The sequence below is a fragment of the Phascolarctos cinereus genome, unplaced genomic scaffold, assembly GCF_003287225.1.
Source record: "Phascolarctos cinereus isolate Bilbo 61053 unplaced genomic scaffold, phaCin_HiC Scaffold_1;HRSCAF=81, whole genome shotgun sequence".
Lineage (NCBI taxonomy): Eukaryota > Metazoa > Chordata > Mammalia > Diprotodontia > Phascolarctidae > Phascolarctos > Phascolarctos cinereus.
Window position 1 is genome coordinate 213480844 of NW_027555514.1, and position 22477 is coordinate 213503320.

The window sequence follows — 22477 nt, forward strand, 5'->3', positions numbered from 1 at the left end:
TGAGGCTGGCTTTGACTCTAGGCCTGATAATCTTATCCACTGTACCAGCTAGCTGAGGAGAGTCTTATGCAAATACTAGAACACTGGTTTACATGTCCACTTCTGGGTCTAATTTAACAGGGACATTGACAAACTGAAGGCCATGTAGAGTAAGGTGGTGAGGGTTGTGGGACTTCCAAGATGAAAAATATTTGAAGGAACTGGGGCCTTTTGGGGGAACATGATAACTGCCTTCGTATCTTTTCAGGATTGTCACGTGGAAGTAGAATTTGTCATTCTATGTACAGGGCATGACTAGGATGAATGAGTGGAAATTACAGAAAGATAGATTTTAGCCAAACTGGGAGAAACACAAATAATCTCAGAGGTGCAGACCATAACCACTCTGGTAGAAAAAAGTGAAAAATAATTAAGAAGCCTCTCAATGAGGGTGGAAGAGGAGAGCTAGCATGAAGCTTAACAAAACAAAACAAAGCAAAACAAAACAAAACAAAACAAAGATCTTGGCAACTGATTCCATCACTTCCTGGCAAATAGATAGAGAAGAAATGGAAGCAGTGTCAGATTTTATATTCTTGGCTCAAAGATCACTGCAGACGGTGACTGCAGCCATGAAATTAAAAGATGATTGCTCCTTAGAAGGAAAGTTGTGGCAAATCTGGACAGCGTACTAAAAAGCAGTCATCACCTTGATAACAAAGGTCATAGTTAAAGCTAGGGTATTTCCAGTAGCTATGCATGGCTGTGAGAATTAGACTATAAAGAAAGCTGAGTGCAACAGAATTGATACTTTTGAATTGTGGCGCTGGAGGACTTTTGAGAGGCCTTTGGACGACAAGGAGATCAAATTAGTCAATACTTAAAGAAATTAATTCAGGCTATTTAGTGGAAGGTCACATACTGAAACTAAAGCTTAAATACTTTGGCCACATAATGAGAAGATAGGATTCGTTGGAAAAGACCCTGATGTTGGGAAGGTTTGAAGGCAAAAGGAAAAGGGGAAGGTAGAGGGTGAGATGGATAGATAATGTCATGGAAACAATGAACATGATTTTGGACAGATTTTGAGAGACAGAGAAAGATAGAAGGGCCTGCCATGATATGGTCCATGGGGTCATGAAGAGTCAGACATGACTGAATGATTCAATAGCAACAGCCATGAACCTTCTAACCACAGGTCTAAAAATAAGGTTGCCTAATAAAATAATGAGATCCCTGTCGCTAGAAACATTCATATAGAAACTGGATGGCCTTCTGGCAAGGATATTGTAGAAAGATATTGTAGGGATTAGGATGCTGAATTAGCTAACCAAATCTAAGATTCTGTGATTCTGTGACTCTTAACAGGGAGAGGCAGAATCAGAAAGGGGGGGTATGAGGGAAAGTACATCTGTATGAGAATATAAGGAGAAAGCGCAGAATCTAGACAGCATGAAAGAGAGAACTTTGGGGACAGCATCAAAGAGAGCAGAAAGAGAGGGATGTTGGATGGTAGAGAAGACAGTGCTACCGTGGTTTAGTTGTAAGAGACAACCAGGGGTGAAATGAAGGAAAAGTGGGAGAGACAGGGACAAAGCAAAACAAGGCATGGTCAAGTGATACCTGAAAGATAAAAGGGAGGGAGATAAAAAGGTGATTCATTTACTCAACAAATGTTAAGGGCCTACTGGGTGAAGTATTGGGAGAGATAAAAAGTTTTGATAAAACATGGACTTATCTTCATTTCGTGGATCTTAAAAAAGGAGGATAAACACATAGATAGAATATAACATTGCATGTCAAATATATCAGAGGGTTGTAAAGCAAACTGAAATCTGAAGGGTTAGGTCATTATAACCTGGGCACATCAGGAAATGGTTCATGGAAGAGATGGTCTTTAGGGTTTTCATTGAGGAAAATATATGGATGGATAAATGGATAAATAGATAAACAGATAGGTAGATAATTAAATAGATCGATAATAGAGCGTTTATTAAGTGCTTGTTATGTGCCATGAACTGTGCTAAATAACAGGGATACAAATACAAGTAAGTGAGACAGTCTCTGACCTCAAGAAGCTTGCATTCTAATGAGGGAAGAAAACATATAAAGGAGTACTGGAAACGGAGGGAAGTGGGGAGGAGGAATAAGGGAGGGAGGAGGAAGGTACCATGTTGGGCATAGCGAGGAGGCTTCAGGAAACGTCATGGATGCCTGGACCAGCCAAGATAAAGTAAAAATTCACCCGGCAGAGGTAGGGGACTCAGGGGTCCGTCTTTCTGCTGGGGTGGCAATGTTTGAAGAGTATGGCCATGGCGAGACCACCAGAAACGTGGCAACGTCTGTTTCTCTGAGTCACTTTTAAACTTGATCTGGTACTCACCACAGAGCTTCATTCTCTAATACCTCTGAGTTTTCATTCAGTTCCTGGGCAGATCCTCCCTTTTCCTTTCTGTCCAATTCTCCTTTTCAACTCTGTTCTATATTTCCCTCCTCTAAGAGACCTTTCCTGACTTACCCACATTCTTCACACCTCAGTGGTATAGTCTGTTTACATGTGATAGATCTCCATGCTTGTTTATCTTCCTGTGTCTGTCCTTGATGTGTGGTCTCTCATCCCTACCAGACCAAGAGCTCCCCAAGAGTAGGAACTACATTCCGCCTGATGTTTAAGTTCTAAGAGGGCAGGAACTGTGCCTCATGCAGACCTGTTATCTGTCTTTCCCAGTGCCCAGCTTGGTGCCCTGCACGCAGTGATTGTCTGCTCAGTAGTTGCTGGGGCATAGTTAGCATTTGAATGTTTGAATAAAAATAGGATAAATCAACAAGCATTTCTTGTTTAAAAATGTTTATTTTTACATCCATTTACAATCTGTGCCTCTCATTGCTCTGTCAAAAAACCACAAAAACCGTGGCAAATAAAGGTGTATCATAAACATTCCTAGCCCAGCAAAACAAATTCCCACCTTGGCCATATCCCAAAATATATGTGTCTGAAATTTAAGGTCATTACTTTTCTAGTGAGTGGCATGTTTCAACTTGAGTGTTCTGAACTCGTGGTTTAACCCTGCATTGATCAAAGTTCTAAAGTCTCAAAAAAATTTCTTGGGTGTGCACCTTCTATGTGCCAGGCACTGCAATGGGCATTGGGTTGGATTGGGCTATAATGCCCCAAATAGAATTATGCTTATGTAGGATACTCACTACTCAGATCCCGGAATGTATAAATTAGCTTTGGAGTACAGTTCTATAAGGGGATAACTTCATCGGACCCAGGACGTGATAACATCTTGGTCACTTAGAGAGTGAGACTTCCTTTCTGCTTTTGGTTAGCAGGTGAAAAAGAAACCTCTGTTATAGATCAACTAAATAAAATTATTTCTGGCAGACTTGAACCTAAATTGAAGAATACAGTATTAATATTTTTAATGTTTTGATTAATTTTCCTTTTAATATATATGTATATATATATATAATTTTTTTTTAACACTTCCACTTTTTGGATTCTTTGACTTCAAGACTCAGATCAAATCCCATCTTCTGAAAGAGGCCTTTCTTGGTCACTAAACTGGGCATAGAGCCAGCAACACCACTCAACTGTTTCTTCCCTGTGAGACAACTTTTCAAGTGCTCTTTATATATCTTCTATGTACATAACTGTTTGTGTGTTATCTCCTTCATTAGAATGTAAGCTCCTTGAGGGCAAAGACTTTGCTTTTGCCTTTGTATCTGCAGAGTTTAGTACAAAGTCTGGCGCACAATAAATGCATGTTGCTGTTGATGATTGATGATAATGATGATAAGCATAAATGTCCCATTCTCAAGAGTCAGACTAAAAGGGCCTTTGAGTAAGTTTCATCTGAAGAATCTTAAGTTTCTTAATTAGAACTGGTCCAACCCTGGGCATGTGCGCTCCTTTTCCATAGTTGCCAGGTATTTGAGGATATTATTGTTGTTGTTTGTCTTTCATTCTTTTTTTTTTTTAAGTGAGGCAATCAGGGTTAAGTGAATTGTCCAGGGTCACACAGCTAGTAAGTGTGAAGTGTCTGAGGCCAGATTTGAACTCAGGTCCTCCTGACTCCAAGGCTGGAGCTCTATCCACTGTGCCACCTAGCTGCCCCTTGTCCTTCATTCTTGAAGAGGACTATGACATCAGGGAGGACCATAACTTGCAAGTGAGTTGGATTTGAGGGAGGACTGTGAAAAATCATCAGCCTTACTTTCTCCTCCAGAGCCATCTGGGTCCAGTGGCAAGATATAGATCAGAATGACTGGAGATGGCCCCTGATACAGTGGGAGACCTTGTTCTTTTTAAGCTAAGGTCTTTCTGAGTTGTCACTTTGACTGAGGCCATGCCCATTCAGTGATTAAGACTAGGTAAGAAATGAGTCAAGAATGCCCCCTTTTACTTGATAAAAACAAAAATTAATCTGGGAGGGGAAGACTTTCAGGGTTTCTGGCCAAAACAGAAACAATTACTATTTATGTTCATTCTGAGCCATCTGGGGATGGCCAATCAATGAGAGCCAGAGTGAATTGGGTTTAAGGCATGATCTTTAAGAAAGAAATCTGGCCCTAAACCCCAAGATATATTGCTAGGTTTCAGCCATCAAAATTTATATCCCTTTGGGCAGAGCACCTGCAGGTAAGTGTATGGTACCTTGTGTGGACAAAGGGAGAGGAAGGAGGGAAGGCAAAGGAAAGGAAGGGAAGAAGGAAGGAAGGAAAATAGGAAGATAGGAAAGAAGGAAGGAAGGAAGGAAGGAAGGAAGGAAGGAAGGAAGGAAGGAAGGAAGGAAGGAAAGAAGGAAGGAAGGAAGGAAGGAAGGAAGGAAGGAGCTGTGTTGCCCACCTGGAACTGGCCAGCTGGGTCTCCAAGTGGGGCAGCCCATACTACTCACAGGTTGTTGTTTGTCTTTCATTCTCCAAGAGGACCATGACATCAGGAAGGTGATACCATGATTTGCAAGTGAATTAGATTTAAGTAAGAGTGGGCTGTGCAAAGTCACCAGCCTCACTTTCTCCTCCAGAACCATCTGGGTCCAGTGGCAAGATATAAATCAGGATGACGGGAGATGGCCTCCATTTTGAGGATATGGCTTAAGCCAGATGGGGGATATGCACACACAAGTGAGGGGCAGCTTCTTTTAGTGGAAAGAATAGCACAATGGATGCAGTCCTCTTAGGTGCTAGGTTCCAGGTCTTCAGCTAGTTGTGTGACCTTCAGTAAAGTCATGGTATGAGGAAGGAAGGCTGCCAAGATCTCCAGTGTCTCTTCCATAACTATGACTTAGGCATCATAGTCAGTTTTGGGGTCTGGATATTTACAGAACCATGGGACCTTGGAGTTGGAAGGAACCACAGGAGCCATCTAGTTCAACCTGTTTGTGAACAGAAATCTTCATCAAAAATGACACTGATAAATGATCTCTCAGCCTCTGCTGGATGGCTTCCAGTGATGGAGAACCCATTTAGCCCCTCGGCCATTCCATTCCATTCTGCATAGCTATGATTGAGCCCTAAACCTATTGGCTATCTCTCTGAACCTCTAAGGTTTTTGCAAATGCTTTCTTTGAAGAACTCAGAAGTACTTGCTCAGATATGCCTTATGCATCGCCTTGCACAGAAATGATTCATTTGTATTTTAGCAACAAGCGGTACAGGTGAGTGAAGTGAGTGATCCTTATTTTAAATGCACAGATTCTGTGCCAAGTATTTGGTGTCTTTTCTCTTTTCTTTTTTGCTAGGCAATGGGGTTACATGACTTGCCCAGGGTCACACAGCTAGTAAGTGTTGTGTCTGAAGCCAGATTTGAACTCAGGTCCTCCTGAATCCGAGGCTGGTGCTCTATCCACTGTGCCACCTAGCTGGCCTCCCCCACCTCCCATGTCTTTTCAATGCTTACAGATGGACACTGTGATTTATACTACCTCTGAGGCTTCACATAGAATTTCTCCCAGTCTGAGATGCTTGTTGATTCTAATCCCCTTGGAGTCAGGAAGCTGTAAGTTCAAATACTACTTTCAGATACTAGCTATGAGACCCTGGGTAAATCACTTATCATCTCTAATAGTTTCTTCATCTGTAAAATGGGGATTATAACATTGACTTCAAAAGGTTGTTGTGAGAATTAAGTGAGATGATTTGCAAACTTTAAAGTATTATGTAAAGCATTTATAACATAATACTATATAAAAAGTTAAATAATAATAATTATATCTATAAATCTCTTTCAGTAAACCTTCCTTGGTTAATCTGTCCTTCAATTCTCTTCCCATCCCCCTAGTCTTTTTTTTTTTTCCTTGGCTAGGCAATGGGGTTAAGTGACTTGCGCAGGGTCACACAGCTAGTAAGTGTTATGTTTCTGAGGCCGGATTCGAACTCAGGTACTCCTGAATTCAGGGCCGGTGCTCTATCCACTGCGCCACCTAGCTGCCCCTCCATCCCCCTAGTCTTGATGTCTGTAATTCTGGTAAGCCAAGTGACCCTAGACCTGAACTAGTCCTTCCTTCTTTCTTCCCTAGTCCTAAACCCTGAAATAGTTTAGAGTAGAATTCTACCCCACGGCTTCTAAGAGGCTCTGGGAAAGTGTTTGGATATGTATCTCACATCCTATCAGATTAGGGGCACTTAAGGGCAGAGGCTGCCCTTTTCTCATCCTCTTTCTGGTTCCCTGGCCAAGACTACGTACCTGAGGCTGTTTGTTCTCAGGGCTGGAGTGTGGCTTGACTGTTCCAAACTCACATCTGGGAGGGCTGATATGTTTCTCTTTTTTCATGGGGAGGTTACCTGTGTCCTCAGTTTACCCTTAAGCTCATATCCTGAGTCTATTTTGAGCATTTGCAGAGCCTCTGTGGAAATGCAGTTCAGGACTGTGTAGGGATAGAGACAAATCCGTTCTGGGCTAGGGTAAAGGACAGACAGTGTCTAGAATAAAATACCTACTCTTTATCTCTCTCTGGTTTCTACCTTTATTTCCAGTCTTTGGTCAGTGAACCAGACTTGTAATTTCATCATGTATTTCTGGTATGAAAACTCTCTGCACCATCACAGTTCAGCATCTGTCATTTACAGCCTTAGAGAGTGGCCCTGGGCACTGAGACGTTAAGTGACCTGCCTAGCATAGGTCAGAGGCATGACCCGAACCCAGGTCTTTCTGACTTCAAGGCCAGAATCATCACTACTTTGTCCCTCCAGGCTTTTCTCATTTCCATCCTTTTCATACCAAAGCATCCTGTTAGCTGTTCCCCCTAAACTGGTATTTAATCTCTTTGCCTTCCTGAGCATCCCCAATGTCTCTGTCCTTTACCCCTTATTTACCCCAATGGGGTAATACCCCAATGTCTCTGTCCTTTACCCCCTCATTTAAGGTCCCCCTGCCTATGAGAAATTTTCCAGCATTACTCAATTATTAGTGGTTTCCCCTCCTGAAATTACCTTGATCTTACCAAATTGCCATGTACTATACATGTTGGAATCCCTTCAGTTAGTGGTGTGCTGATAAATGTTTAACATAGGACTCACACATACTTTTAAGTGTGATCTGCACTATAAGCATTTTCTCCATCACTTTCTTAAATCTAAATAATCAACTGAATGATAAAGCCTTGATTTGTAAATTTCTGAGCTTTATATGCTCACACCTAAAACTTAATAATCAGTCCCTGTGAACTGGTTGGAGCTGGCTCTAGTGCAGCCCTGTAGCTTCAATAGAACGTAAGCTACTTTAGGTCAAGGATTATTTCATTTTTGTCTGTATCCCCAATGTTTAGCACACAGTAGGAGCTAAATTAATGTTTCCTCAACCAATCAATATGTTAAGCACCTTCCCTGTGCCGAGCATTTGTACTGAAGGTACAAAAGGTACAAAAGCCAGACAGTCCTAGGTCTGAAAGGGTGTGGAGTAGAATTCTACCCCATGGCTTCTAAGAGGCTCTGAGAAAGTGTGATCCAAGTTGAACTTTAGGAAGAAGATCATCACTAATAGCTTAGAATTCAGTGAGACCTTCTAAATTCACCTCCTTCAGGAAGCCTTCCTTGACTAACTCATCTAGCTTCAATTAATCTACTACATCCTCCTCTTCTGACACCTTGGTAGACTTCCTCAACTCCTATTAATTTTCACTCCTTTTTTTTTATCTCCTACAGAAAAGTTCAAATGGAGAAGAAACCCGGGACAGTAATAGTTTACATTAATATTGAGATTTTGCATACACAGGCTTTATGTCATTTGGTCCTCGCAACAACCCTGTAAGGCAAGTGGTCAATATCTGATGATACCCATTTTAGAAAGGAGGAAAGCCTTCGAGAAGTAATAGGCCTTGCCCAAGATCACTCAGTAAGTGACAGAGCTGGAGCCCAGTATTATTCTGACTAAAAGTCCAGCTTCCTTTCCATTATGCCAAAATTAAGTTGTCCCATAGTTCCTTCTTTATGGAATCTCTCCTATCCTGGCTGCCTACTCTAAACCTTTGACTCCACTGTTTTTCTTTCTTGGATCCTTGTGGGCAATTAAGATCTTACAATGGAACTAGGTATTCATCATGAGCTATAGAAGGAAAGGAGCTAATTAATAATTTTTCTATTTGCCTAGAACTTCTGTGCCTGGTGCCAGAAGGAAAAAAAATAGATAGCTAGATGAGAGACACAGAAATCAGAGAAGCAAGACCCTGGACATTGTCTCTCTACCAACATCAGCTAGCAAACTTCATTCATATTCAAACACTTTTCAGAACCTCTGACTGAGGGTCCTGGACTCCCCTCCATCCTCCCAGTACACCTTGATACCATGACCCAAGTGGCAAATATCTTGGGTTGATCCTACCCTGAGCCCAGAATAGATACAAAGTATCCCTCTGTAGCCAAGTTTGTTTGTTTCTTTTTTTTTTTTTTCCAAATCACCTACTTCCAGAACACAGTGTTTTGTCCTTGATAAGCATTTGAGATACATTTGTTGAACTGAATTAAACTGGCTGACAGGAAGAAACATACCTTTGTTCCAGTCACCCAGATGATGGACTCAATGTCAACTGTCAAGACAAACTCAAGGAATAGGTGTCGAGGGAGGAGGGGCCAGGTCAACAGGGAGAACTTAAGAAATATCTTTGCCAAATAATGTCTCTTGTTTCTTGTCTTTTTCTTCCAATCCACTGAATCCTGTAGTCATTTATTTTTTCCTTCTGCCAGGCCAATCTACGGAATTCGTCTTCCTCCACAGCTTCCTCTCCCATCCCTACCTCCCTTTAGCCCAGGGAGACTGGAAGATTTTCCAAAATTATACTTTCAAGACACTTCAGCTGCTTCCCAAGACTAGAGCTCTGTGGCTGTGGCTTGTTTTTTCAAAGCGATGGCACTGGAAAGTTATTTCTGAACTCATTCTACCAGGTTCCCCCCCACCTCCCCCAGATATCATATTGCTTGCATAAATTTGAATATCAGATTTACCCCAAATGCACATTCTCTGCTTAAAGCCCTAGGCCTGCATTTATAAAATATAAAATATTCATGTTGCTAAGAGGAAGTGAGTCCAGTCTTCTATTCGTGCATGTGGTGACCTTAAGAAATAGAGGGCAGCTCCTTCAGATGAACTCCTGAAACTGGGCACTGTTCTAGAGCTCTGGGACCTGTCAGGTACCGAGGCACCATGATGGGGGAAGGTGACTTCTGGAGGAACCCAATTCTGTCTGAGCTTGAGATAGTGTGGGGGGTGGGAGAGAAAGGAAATGTTCCCTAACACTTAACCGCATTAGCAGAGGGAAGAAAGAGATGAAGGAAGGAGAGCGGTGTATGCTCTAGACCGGTTTGTAGTTATTTCTAAGTTAAAAACTGCTTCCTCTTGCTCTCCCCAACCCAAGAATATCCCCTTAGGGGCCCAGGAAACCCAATATGCCACAGACTGAACTCTTAATAATATTAATAGCTGACATTTATGTAGCGTTTTATGGTTTACAAAGTGCTTTACACAGGCAGTTCTTCTTGATTACCCTCCCAACTTGTACTTGCAGGTCAGTCAGTCAGTCAATCAATCAATCAACATCTATTTATTTATTAAAAGTTTATTATATATGACCTATTCTTTTTTGGGGGGGGTTAGACAATGGGGTTAAGTGACTTGCCCAGGGTCACACAGCTAGTAAGTGTTATGTGTCTGAGGCCAGATTTGAACTCAGGTCCTCCTGAATCCAGGGCCAGTGCTCTATCTACTGCGCCACCTAGCTGCCTCTTCAGTCAACATTTATTAAGTGACTACTACATGCCCAGCGCTGTTCTAAGCATTGGGGATGCAAAAAGAGGCAAAAGACAGTCCCTGTCCTCAATGAGCTTACAGTCTAATAGAAGAGATAAAGAAATAAGTTATACTCAGCATAAATAGAAAATAATTGAGAGAGGGAACGCACTAGAATTAAGAGGGATTGAGAAAGTTTTCCTGTGGAAGGTCTTCTGGAAGGATGACTACCCTAAGTCAAAGGTGCTCTGTGAGTCCACGTTCTTAACAGTTTTCAAGCCCCCACTAGTGTATTTAACTCTAGTCATTCAGAGAATACACCCAAAGCAAAGGCATTTATTCAAATGGTATCACATGAATAGCAGTAAAAAAATATTCTCCCCATGGACATGGAGTATAATCTCCCACAAATACACACAAGTTTCAGTAGGAAGAATGGCCACGTATATAGAATACCCTGGTGTAGAGGCCAGGGCAACTCACATCTTTGACACAATAGGACCTCCTTACCTTTTGCTTGTATTGTCCTTGAGGTACTCTCCACTGGGAGAGTAACAACCTGTCGGGCTGGTTGCACCGCTAGGCTCTCTGTGCTAATTCTACTGAACACATTGCTCTTATGCTGGGTAGTGACCGCCAATCCAAAGAGGTTACTCCCACCCAAGCAGTAAGAAAACACAGGATGTCTTCTTCCAGAAGCTGGTCCTTCTGTCTTAGATGATCCGGACATGCTCAAAGCCTCCATTACACACATACATTTTCTTATTTGAGCCTCACACACAAAACAATTAAGATCATACAGCTAATGGTGTAATTTCTTCACTCAGGCCCAAGAGCTTTTCAGACACACTATGCTGTTTCCTTGCAATGAAAAGTCTTCAACTACAGATTTAGCCAGCCCTCTCCTATGGTCTTCGTGTTTGTTCTTGGCTGGGCCGCATCAATTCATATTTCACTCAATCTAAGCCTGGGCTTAGGTAAAGTAATTCGTCTTCAAGAGTTTCAAACGGTCTTCATCCTGGATGCCTCCTCCCTCACTAGTCTTTGTCATCTAGTATTCTGGCATTCAATACATAATCAAACTCCTGATCTTAGGGGTTTCTCTTGCTGAAAAAAGAAATAGCATAAAGATAGAGCACGAGAGCCACTAACCAGTCCAATCAATTTCTGTCTTTCTCATAATGGTGATTGAGGCTTGAACCATGGCAAACCTCTGGGTGAGGAGAGAGACGTAGTATTAGCAGCCTGATCTCTCTGCCTGGGCTAACATGGAGGTTAGCACAAGGAGCAGCTGTTTTTCTACCTCCAATGTGTTTCATTATTTTCTGTTCTTAGGTGAATGAGTGCTGGAGACAGAATGGACTAGGCTACAGTCTTGCTTCAGTCATTGTCAGGAGAAAGACAGACTGATATAGCCTTTTTTATGCACACTCAGTTCTGGCTTCACATCCAATCAAAAGGCTTTTCTTCCCTATAATCAGACAGGGAAAAGTCAAAGGACACTGGCACAGGTCCTAAATTGGGAGCAGGGTCCTTCATGCTGTATCATCTTAAACTTGCAGAAGGAGCTCACTCAACGCCCCATATAGGCTGCTGGCAGGTTAAAACCTATTGAGCATGCACCCAGTACTAGAACCTAATTGGCCAGTCCCTTTATTACATGTATGCAAAATTTATTTGGCTCTTGCTGGATCTAGGGTGGGATCTATGAGGGTTAACTCATCTTATTCTATAGGGACAGTCCATGGAGTCAAGAAGGATAAGATAGGGAGGTAGGGATAGAGTGGAAAGACGGATACAAAAATCTTCAGTGGAAAGGATTAATTTAAAATGGGGATTCTTTATTCTCAAATTCTTGATCAGTCAAACTGAAACAAATGTAGCTAGGCTTTTTCTAGTCTTTTGGAGAGCTCTGGGGTGATGGGGGAGGAGAAAAGAAAGTTGTTATCCTTTCTACACTGTATGCTCAGAGCCTTGAGTAATATGACCAAGAAATCAGGAAGTTGATGTCAAAGATGCCATAGAGTCCTGAATGGTCATGAGAACCCCATCCCCCAACAGTTCCGGTCTGTCTAGATCGGGGTGGGGAATTTTTGGCCGTGAGGCAACATATGGCCCTCTAGGTTCTCAAGAGCAGCCCTTTGACTGAATCCAAACCTCCTAGAACAAATCCTTTTATTAAGTGGGTCTAGACTCTAGATTCTTTACCTCCATCCCTTAATGTCTTTCCAGATCTCTTAGAATTCTTATCTTCCTACCTAGATTCATCAGACAGGTTTCTGGCCAGCAGAGGGCCTCCTTTACTACTCTGAAAGAATGAAAAGGCAAAATGAATTACATATTATTTAGCTTGGAAAAAAGGTAGCTGCCAAATTGCTCCTAAGTGCCAAACTCGCTTAGTTTCTCTAAAGGAACTGGGGTTCTCAAAAATGTAGAAACAGAGTCATAAAACTCTAAGGTGAAGGGAACTTGGAGGAGTCACCTTCTCTAACCTTCCATCTCTGAGTGAGCCCTGTCCATGGATGTAGGGTAGATGTTTAACAGCTGGCTCTCTGAAAAACAAAACAGAACAAAAATGTGCTCATGACACACTTTTAGGTTTCATCTGCATTATTTACCTTTTCTTTATCACGTTCTTAAGTCTAGACCATCAACAAAATGGTGAACCAAGACCTGATTTGTAACATTTCCTAATTTCCAAGGTATAAATTCTCATGCAGAAAACTTAACAATGGGCTCTGGCACACCTCTGACCTTACCTAATTTTTCTTCCTCATTCCTTTTTAAGATATCTGAGATTCTCCTGCCTTTCAAGTTGTACAGAGAAGCTTTTACAATTTACCATGATGACCTGTTCTAGTGCCTTTACTATCTTTATATAAATCTCCTGTTTGGCTTTTAAAGTCCTTCATAACCTAATTCCCTCCTACATTTCAGTCTTCTTTCACTATCTCCTCCATGTTCTGTCCTCCAGTGACTTCCCGGTTGTTCCTAGCACATAACGCTTCATTTCCCCATTCCAAGCATTTTTACTGGCTATCTATTTTCTCTCCTCACCTCTGGCTCCCGAGTCCCTTGATTTCCTTCAGGTCTCGTATAAAGTCCCACTTCTATAAGAAAGTCCTCTTTGATCTTAATGAGATAACCTCCAATTTATCCTGTGCATAGCTTGTTTGTACGTGATCATTTTCATATTGTCTCCCCCATTAGACTGAGTGAGTTCCTTGAAAGTAGGGATTGCTTTTTGCCTTCCTTTGCACCCCCAGTGCCTAGCACAATGCCTGATATATATTGGACACTTAATAAATAAATTATAAATACATTTTATTTTTGGCTAGGCAGTGGGGTTAAGTGACTTATCCAGGGTCATGCAGCTAGTAAGTGTCAAGTGTCTGAGGCTGGATTTGAACTCAAGGCCTCCTGACTCCAGGGCCAGTGCTCTATCCACGGTACCATCTAGCTGCCCCCAACTAGTTGACATTATTGTAAAGGAAAGTCTACCTTGTGGGCCCCTTTCGTGGTAGTTCCAGTCCATTTCCTTCCTCTGTAGAGATGAGAAACAGTTTATCCCACTCCGTGGTGTAAGAAAGCCCTTCACATTCTTGAGGTTATGCTGTTTAAAATTCCCTTTGAGCTCAGCTCCCACTGGCACTGGCAGCTGGGTCCTCAGAGGGCAGCTCTCACTGGCCTTGCTTCTATGGGTAACTGAGGGACTGGCATTTCTGATACTGTTACTTCTAAGCTCCCACATGTGTGCTCTCCATCAGTCAACCATTTAAACTCCAGTAGCTTTTACAAATGGGATTTAATGAGAAGGTTTCCCAAGAATATTTGGTACAGAACAATTTCCCTTTAAGTGGGGGCACGCTCTCCCTTTGTGCACAGAAGGTTCCTAGAGCAAGTCAGGGTTCACACTTAAAGTACAATGTCAGTGAGGCTCATGTGGACATAAAATGTGTGGCAAAGGGATACTGCCTGACTCCTGGCCTGGGAAGTCTGTTTTTCCTTTTGTGGGGTCCTCCTGAAGTTTCCCTTATGTGTAGTTCCCTGCTTGACTCTGAGTATTCGTGTCTTTCTAGAGTCAGTAGCCGGTCTTTCTGTTTTCAAGGGTCACATTCTCTACTATCACTACTGTGTTCCTCTCCCTGGTTTTCCACATTCTCCTGAAGACAGTTTCTCCATTTTCAGCCATTGGAAGGCCAGTGGTCAGTTCTACCAAATCCAGTTGTCAGTGGAACCTCTCTTGAGTCTCCTGTGCTCATCTGGGTAATTTCATCTCTGGAGGCATCATATGCTCATGGTTACCTGGTGCTTACGTGGGAAAATGTAGCTTGCCATTGTTGAAGAAAAAAAAATTAGTCTTGTACTGTACTCTGAGATTTTAGGCTCAAGACTGCCAGAAGTAATTTTATTTAATTTACTGTTAATCCATCTCCAAGCCATTTCTAATTTTGATATTCAGATTGCCATAATCCTTCATCAACTCCAATGTGACATGACTGTCTCAAGATGATTTCAGCTAACATTTATAGGAATCTTGAAAAAGGAAAAGATCATAATATGCTAAAATACAGTCTGGGTTAACATTCCAACCCATTCCATCTTAGACCACTCCTCTCATTCCTAGAATTAAACAAAAGGCCCTCTTCCCTTCTATCAATATTTTATTCCTTTCCCAATGGAGAAAAATGAGCCCTAGGTCAATTACTTCTGGCAATGAGGAGGCAGTAGTGTCAACAGGCCAAGAGTTCTTCTGTCTTCAGGTAGTGTCCTTAATTCATTTCTCTAAGAAAAGCCTTTTTGTCCTCAACCTATCAACCTATACATTACTGGATCAATCCATTTTTTCTAAGGGGCTTTTCCAAGGATTCAAGGAAAAGGAAAAAATGATTTCTCAATTTTTCATTTTTGCTAAAAAGGAAGTTTCAAATATGCTTCAGCACTGCTATTCACTGCCCAGCAGCTCAGAGCAATTCTCCTCTCACTCAAGGGCCAGGAATGTAAAAACTGAAAGATCAAAGGATTGTCTCTTTTGTATGCAAACTCAGTTCTGGCTCCCTTCTTCCTGAGTCATCATCATTTCTTCCAGGTCTTCAGTCCAGTATGAGATTTCTTGACATCCTACAGTATGAGGTGTTCAGTCATGCGTAGCTGGAAAGAAACTCCCCTCCCCCCCGACTTCCACGTGGAACCAGGAAGGATTCTAGACACTATTCAAGGACTGGGCTGTTATTTGCCAGCCCTCCTTTGCACCCCTCATTTCTCTTTACTTCAGTGCCAGGAAATACCTGTTCCCTTTTCCTCATAGGTTTGAGTTTCTACTCCTTTTCCACTTCACACAGACCATTTCTGACCCCACCTCATATTCTTCAGAGATCACAAGCCACAAAAGTAGGCCCCACACTCTGGGCAGGACCCAACCTGGCCTAGGAGGGATGGTGGTGGGTGGGATGAACTCACTAGGGAAGGTAGCAACCACAAAATTTTGAATCCTCAGAACAAACTGTGCACAGGCTTCACACTGAATAATCAGCACCACCTGTGCAGTGTACTGTGTGTTCAGGAAATGGATTATTCAGAGAACTTGACTTGGGCTGAGTCTGTTCCTTAAACACAGCTTTGAGTCCTCAGGCTAATCAGCAGTCTACTTTGGAGGCACTCGTTTCTCCAGAGGCAGAATACTGGAGTAGGAGTGGATTTTGACAGGTTGCTCCATCCATTTGTCTGCTTCTAGGAAGGTCTGTGCTCCAACCATCTCAGGTTTAAAACTACCGTGCTCTTCGGTACTTAATGGGATGAGTGATCTCATTGGTGCAGATGACTAACCATCTAACCCTTCTCATGGGGAGTGACAACTAACTACTAAAAGAAAAAAAAAGGTCAAGTATTTGAAGGTCACCTGGAAGAGGAATGAGACTCCTCTTGCTTGGTGCCAGAGGGCAAACCAGGAGTAATAATAATACCAGATGGCACCCATGCAGAATTTTACTCTTAACAGCCTGAAAAGTAGGTATTATCTTTATTTTGCCAATGAGGACATTGACACTCATTTGAGACTGGTTCTATGGTCTTAGAATCAATAAGAAAGCGTTTAGAGCTGTCCCCCAACCTGGTACAGGTCTTAATCGCCTCAAACCTGGACCACTGCAATGTCACCCTGCGCCAAGTCTCTCCTCATTCCAGTCCATCTTCCACTCAGCTGCCAAAGTGATCTTCCTAAAGCCCCCTACTCAATAAACTTTGGTGACACCCTATTTAACTTCCATGATTAAATACAAAATTCTCTTTTTAGCTTTTAAAGTCCTTCATAACCTGGCCCCTTCCTATTTGTCTTGTTTTCTTACACTTTACTCCCTATCACATACTTTAAGATTCAGAGATGCTAACCTTCTTGTCCTGGATCAAGATATCTCCTGACTTCTTGCCTTTTCACTGTCTACAGACATTTCCTCAACATTCCCTCCTCATCTCTACTTCCTGTCTTTCTGGATTCCTTTGAGTCTTATCTAAAATTCCACCTTCTACAAGAAGCTTTTTCCCTTCCCCTCAATGCTAGAGTCTTCCCTCACAATTATGTTCAGTGCACTCTGTATTTACCTTGTATGTACAACAATGTTGCATATTGTCTCCTCCGTTAGAGTATAAACTCCATGAGGCCAGGGACTGTTTTTTTGTCTTTCCTTGTGTCCCTAGGCTTAGCTTAGCACAAAGTAAGTACTTGAGTTAGTATTTGAATCTAAGTGAACGAATGAATGAAAAAGCACCTACTTGCGCTAAGGCAATGCCAAGGCACCATGCTGAAGATCTAAATTTAAAAAAAAGAAAAGAACAGAAAATTGTCCCTGACTTCAAGGAGTATATATTCTAAGGTGAAGATAGCACATATAAGGGAATGGTAGCCAGGAAACAGTGATTTGGTCTGAGAAGTCACTGGGGTAATGAGTGGTGCCATGGGACAGTTATTGACACATCCTTTCTAGGAATGGTGTTGATTTGATTACTGTTCCAAAAGCCAGAGTAGATAAGCATGGCATAATGATGCCTGGAGATCAGCGGGCAATATGATGGGTCTGGGTCAGGCTAGTTTTGGAAAATTCTCACCAATCAAGAGCAAAACTTGGACCCGAGAGGGGAGCTGGAGAGACTGAAGAATGATTCTCCTGACTAAATCTATTCCTTCTGCCTTCTAAGGGATCAAAGGGGCATAAGGAAGGTTTCAGGACGATTATACAGAAAAAACTTCCTAATAATTAAAGTTGTCTAAAGGTGAAGCAGATTATATCAAAAGATAGTAAGCTCCTCATTATGTGAAATGCACAAATGGAGGCTGAATGGTGGGATGTTGTAGAGAGATTCTGATCAGGTATGAGTCATACTTTATATAATCTCTGAAGTCCCTTTGAACTCTAAAATTCTATGATTCAAAAAGAAGGAGACTGTCCCCAGTGACTTATACTATTAGAGTCAGTTAGTGAGCTTTTATGCAATCCAAAATGCCTCTAGCTGCAAGGATACATCTCCCAAAGTTCTACTGAAGTTCTACTCTCCTGAAGTGCTGTTGAAAGTCTCCTTTTTTTTCCCCCATGGTCATTTTGTCAGTACTTCTGAGTCTCCATTTTAATATAACCCTTGTCCCAAAGCCTATTGGTATGGGACTCTTTCCTTATTGGTAGAGATGAAAGCCCTGCCCAACTTATGAGGCTGTGTAGGTAGTGAGGGGCCGCTATGTGGTGAAGTGGATGGAACACCAGGCTTGGAGTCAGGAAGACTCATCTTCATGAATTCAAATCCAGTCTCAGATACTTCCTAGCTATGTAACCTTAGGCAAGTCATTTAATCCTGTTTGTCTCAGCTCCTCATCTGTAAAATGAACTAGAGAAGGAAATGGCAAACCTTTCCAGTAACTTTGCCAAGAAAACACCAAACGGGATCACAAAGAGTCAGACACAACTGAAATGACTGGTGAGAGGCTAGAGTTTCACTTCACAGTCAGCCCTCACTTTGGATACTCATTCCATTGAGAAAAGGCCAACTCCACTTCAGGTTGCTGAAGGAAAAGACTGGGAAAACCTGAGGGAGAGAGGTAGTCTCCATCATGTGTCTATTCCCAGCTTGTTTATAGAGACTTTGAGGAGTTTCTCCTTGGGTGAAATTCAGAGCCCTCTCTCTTAGTTGAGCTGAACTATCTTGTTTCCATTGAGAAGGCTCTTTCACTCGGTATTGTTTGGCATTTATTCTCCTAAGTATGCCTTCTCTGATTTCTGTTTAGCTACATTTTGGATAAATGGGCTTCTTTGTTATTCTCTATGTGTGTTCACTGTGGAACTGATATTAGGCGGGAAAGGGTTCAAACCAGCAATGGGGAACCTGTAACCTTGAGGCCACATGTGGCCTTCTAGGTCCTCAAGTGTGGCCCTTTGACTGAATCCAAACTTTGCAGAACAAATCCCTCTATTTTTAAAAATTAATTAATTAACAAATCCTTTTAATAAAAGGATTTGTTTTGTAAAACTTGGACTCAGTCAAAAGACCACACTCAAGGATCTAGAAGGCCACATGTGGCCTCAAGACCACAGGTTTCCAACCTGTGGATCAAACCTTGGATATAGAATGATAATCAAAAGTTGGATGGAATCCAATCACATCCCCTAGACAAATAATATTTAAGGGAACAGATAGATTCTTAGCCAGATATACTTTTACCCTTTCTCTGAGGAAAGCATTGTGGTCTCTGGCCCCAATCTCTTCCTTCCTTGGCAGGAATTAAAGTCTCCCTTGGAGAGGGGTGGGAGAAGAGGTGAGAGATGCCTATTCTGCCTCCCTTTGAGTCACACAATAGCCTCTTGCCACAGGTGAGCCTCATGACATATGTGGTTCACTGCTACTATTAACATCGGAGTAATAGGGACTTTCCCATCAGAAAAGCAGGAAGAAAAAATGGAGAGGAACTGCAACTCGGTGGTGTGAACACAAGAGATAGCAGCTGAACAGCAGAGGCAGCTCTGGATTTTTATCAGCTTTTCCAGTTAGATCAAGAAACAACAATAGGGCAGGGTGAGTGGAGTGGAGGAGACCTGCCCATCAGAAGAAATTATTTCCTCTCTGTAGCAAGGAAAGTTTTGAAAAAAGGCTTTGTGGAATCTTCCAAAGGAAAGTTTGCAGGATGCAGCCCAACCAACCTGCTCCCCCTCCTTCCTCCTCCCTTCACCCTCCTTTCCCTTAATCCCAGGTTGAGGGTATTTGAGGAGCAGAATCCCCTGTTCCTCTGAGACCACTTAGCTATAAATGGGAGATAGGAGAGTTTGAGAAGATACTGAGAAGAATTAGGAGAACTGGAAGGCAATCTTCTAACTGTACTTAATAGGGAGACATAAAATATTCCAGCCTTTTTGAGGAAGTAGACAGTTTAAATGCATATAACTTGCCATAAATAATGGACTATGTTTTTAAAAAGCCAGAGGCTTATTTCTGTACCTATAACAAATTGAAATGATGACTATTAAATGTGAGCAGCATGGAAGAGCCTGCAAGCACCAAAATGCCAAGATCCCTGGCTTCTAATGGCACTAAGCAAATTGAGTTGCCCAAATCTCATAGCCTGGCATCTAGTTCTTCAGAACTATATAGCTGGAAAAGAAACAGCAAGGTGTTTTTGCCCCTGCCCCTATCACCAACAGTACCACAATGCCAGCAACAGCAACTGCAGATTGTATTAAGTTTGCAGAGTCCTGTTCTAGTCACTGGGTTCTAGAACTTGTTCAATATGAGAAGGGTGCTGTCTGCATGCTTAGAAAGAGAAATGATGGTCTGGAGGCCAAAATGGATTAATTAAGAACAAATCATGCCTAACTGACTTCCTTTCCTTTTTTTGATAGGGTTAAATGATCAGATCAATACATTTCTTAAAATTTCATTTATTTATTTATTTATTTATTTATTTGGTTTTTAAGAACTCTCTCTCTCTCTCTTTTTTTTTTTTTTGCTTTTTGGTGAGGTGATCGGGGTTAAGTGACTTGCCCAGGGACACACAGCTAGTAAGTGTTAAGTGTCTGAAGCTGGATTTGAACTCAGGTCCTCTTGACTCCAAGGCCAGAGCTCTATTCACTGTGCCACCTAGCTGCCCCAATATTTTTATTTTTTATTTAATTTTTTGTTGCTCTGAATTTGACAGACACATTTTCAAATACAAAGAACAGAAGAAGATGACTGTATATGAAACTGTGAACCTCCATTAATTTTTTTTAAAAAAGAGGATATAATAATTTCAACACATTTATTTCAAAACTTCCCTGCTTATCTGAGTCTCCTAAAATTCTCTCCATTTTCTTCTGTCCTTTTAAAAAAGCTTTTTAACAAAAGGATATTTAAGGAGAAATTTTCATAACAAAATGTTAAAGAGCATTTTCAATTCCTGACCCCAACATCTGGGGCCAGAGTCTCCCCTAAATCACCTTGATACTGTAGGACCTGGCTTAACCTTAAAGGAATTGCTATAAAGCATTTGATCCATCAAGTTCACTGCTAAATTTGGCATAGCCAATAGATGAGTTACTCTGACTCCTTCCTGTCTATCTTCTTTTCCATTCTTATGTTGGGTCAAACAGTTATTTGTGACTTCTCTTCTCACTGGATTTGGTTATCCAAAAAATCTGGTATGGTCTCTAGCTCCCAGACCTTTAGTGATTTGCTCTCTTGACCTTTTGGAACTCAAAGGTTGAAGCCTAGTCCAGTACACTGTCATCTAAGAGCAAGAAACAACCAAAGGGGTAAAGAACAAAAACCATTACCCACCCAGGGGATTACAGCATGACTTCTTCACTTGAACCAGCCAGGCAGGAAAGAGAATCCAAATTATCCAGTAATGCATTTTGTAAGCATCTTCAGCTCAGGAAGCAGTTGGAAGGCTCTTCTTCTTTATGTGGCAAGTTAACTGGAAATAATACATATATGTGGGGATGGAGTCAGGCACAGCATGCTACTCATAAAGACTGGGTTCTCATTGGTCTATCTCCAAATTTGGTGTGAGCTAGAGCTCCTGGACCTCACTTATTTTCCATTCCAACCTTTCAAAACTCACAGGGTCATCATGGTCTGTCTGATATTTTTTCACCAAAGACCAAATGCAAAGAAGCAAAGAACAGAGGCCATATTCACAGATCACATGTAAGTAGCAAGTGGGCAGGGTCTGAGGTTTATAGCATCTTTTCCTTACTCAAACCAATTAGGAAGAAAGGAGCTCTTCTACATTAAGAAAAAAGTACTTCAATAAAATCATTTCCTTTTTTATCCTTAATTTAGGTAGAATTTAAAAAATTATATTAACGTGGTTCAATACTAGGCAATTAATATCTTTTCAATTATTTATTGTTCAATTGGTTTCAGTCATGTCTAACTCTTCTTGAATCCATTTGGGGTTTTCTTGTCAAAGATATTGGAATAATTTGCCGTTTCCTTCCCCAGCTCATTTTACAGATGAGGAAACAGAGGCAAACAGGGTTAAGTGACTTTTCCAGGGTCACACAGCTAGTAAGTGTCTGAGGCCAGATTTGAACTCAGGAAGACATCTTCCTGACTACAGGCCTGGCACTCTATCCACCACACCACCTAGTTACCTTTCAATTATTTAGGTCTATCTATTTCTGTAATAAATGTTTTGTAGTTACGTTTATATAGTTCCTCTATGGTAGATGGACTCACAAATATTCCGCACATTGGAAGTTATTTTAAATGGAATTTTTCATTCTCTTTATGGTAAGTTTTGTTAGTAATATTCAGAAAAGCTAATGACTTAAGTGGATTTAATTTACATCCTCCTACTTTGCTGATGTTATTGTTTCAATTAATTTTTAGCTGGATCCCTAAGCTTCTCTATGTAAAGTATAATATCATCTGCAAGATGCAACTATGCTACTTTCTTGATTTCTTTTTGATGTCATGTATATGTACATTATATATATATATGTATATATATATATATATATACACACATACATACACAATTTCTAGAACTATATCAAATAATAGTGATTATGAGACATCCTTATTTTACCTCTGATCTTCTCCATTATGTTAATGTTGGCTCTTGGTTTTAGGCCATCAGCACAGTGCTGCAGAGGTCATGCTCAGATCGGGATTGCCCAGGACTGGGAGATCTGAGGTGTCTAGAAGTTTGTTCAAGGTCATACCAGAGAAGGCCCTGAAGATCCAGTGTTCAGAACCGCCAATATCAAGGGGGTGGCACACCATCGTAGGCAGAGATCAGAAGAAGAAGAA